The 1,820-nt window shown below is 42.7% G+C and overlaps 1 pseudogene; it reads right to left on the reverse strand.

The window, feature by feature from the left end:
- Nucleotides 1-581: 581 nt before the first annotated feature.
- LOC119801313 lies at nt 582-1,371 on the reverse strand (annotated as a pseudogene).
- Between the last annotated feature and the right edge of the window lie 449 nt (nt 1,372-1,820).

The raw sequence follows: 1,820 nt of genomic DNA on the forward strand, positions 1-1,820 counted from the left end.
AAATATCTCTTGCTGAAGAAGACTCCTGTTGTAAAAGGGAGACCATTTCAGGACAGAATAGATTTTATGCCTGCCTTCTTGAAACTTTATATTCTAAATGGGAAAAGACCCATCTGTAATAGTATTTACCAAAAGTGACCCAGGGATAAATAGAAAATTAAAAGCAGAATTTGGCTTTCTGTGTCAAACTTGTAATGCAAGAGGAAAGAATGAAAACAAAGACTTCTCATATAAATTTTTCTTTGTACATGGAGGGATAGTTTTATATGCACACATGTGTGAGTGAGTGTGCATGTCTTTGCACACACATGAAGAGGTCAGACTTGGGTGTCTTTCTCAATCGCTCTTTCTGTTTTCTGAGGCACAGTCTTGCCCTGAGCCTGAACCTCAGTGCTCTAGCTGGGCCGAATAGCCACCATTAAGCGGCCATGCTGTGCCTATCTCGCGCCGCAGTTCTGGGATTGCCGGCATGCACAACTATGACCCAGTTTGCTTAAATTTTAGAAATTTGAACTTGGGACCTCTTGTTTTTTTTTTCATCACAAATAAGACTTTATTTGTCACTATTAAAAATCTGCATTTCACACAGACTCTTGGACTGGTGGTTCGAGCTCGTTCAACCTTAGCGCCTGTCTCATCCCCGGTAGTTTTTCCAGAACTACCGCCTTCACCATGGAGCTCCATGAGTTTTCCCAATTCAAACTTGGGTTTCTTCAGCATTTTTACTTTTCTAACGAAGACATCATGAAGAGGATAAATGGACTGGCAAGCCTTTTCTATGTCTTTCCCGATGCTGTCTGAACTCAATTTATTAACCACTTCCTTCAAATCGTTGGTCTGCACCTCTCGGGTCATGATCTCCATCATCTTCTTCCGGATCTGGCGGACCTGCTGGTGCTGTGCATACGAGGTCTTGCGGATCTGATTGTTGCGTTTTTTTTTAGTGAAACCACCACAGAAGAGGCGGAGCAAATAACCATCGGTTGTCTTGACGTCCGCGCGAGCTTCAATCATGGTCTGCCACTTTTTGACCATGGAACACATTTTGTCCCGGGTAAGATCCATGCCGTGGAAGTTAGTCAGACAGTTTTTGCCCTGAACGTCCTCAGTGATTAGCTTGAATTTTCTAAATGCAACTTCATCGTTTTGGAGATCAGCAAGGCTCACTTCAAACACATGACCCTTGAGGCCATCGGATGCAATTTTGGTTCCTTGAGTCCTCGTTACTAGTGTCTTTCCAATGTTTCTAATATTGAACATGGCCGGGGCTTTCACATCATACCAGTCTTTCTTCGAAGATGGATCAACCACTTTCTTCTTGGCTCCCTTCTTGCCGCCTTTCGTTAGCGGCTTGTTCTTGCCGACCGCCATGGTGCTGCTCCGGGAGCCAAAAGGGCAGAAGTAGAACTCGCGCGAGAACTTACACCGGGACCTCTTGTTTTTACAGCAAGTACTCCTGCTCACTGAGCCATCTTGCCAGCCCCACGACTAACTCAATATTTTATTGTTTCATAATACAAAGAAAGTACACAGTACTGTTACACTGCTAAAGAAAATTCTGTGGAACATAAGAATGCTTTATTTTACTGTATGCTATATCTTGACCTTTGATGTGAAAACTTGATAAAAAAAATAAAAGTGATTTGCTGTGAAACAGAAATCTGTTGTTTAGTAAAACGCTCAGGAAAGGAGCTGAAAGGGTAGCCTGGTGAACCTTATAATAGACTGCAATCAGAAACATTCGCCATGGACAACGTGCTCATGCTGAAATACAAACTCCAATCCAGTTGATTACTGTTAGTCTGGTTTCTGACATGATG

This window comes from Arvicola amphibius, chromosome 14 (genome assembly GCF_903992535.2).
Source record: "Arvicola amphibius chromosome 14, mArvAmp1.2, whole genome shotgun sequence".
Taxonomy (NCBI): Eukaryota; Metazoa; Chordata; class Mammalia; order Rodentia; family Cricetidae; genus Arvicola; species Arvicola amphibius.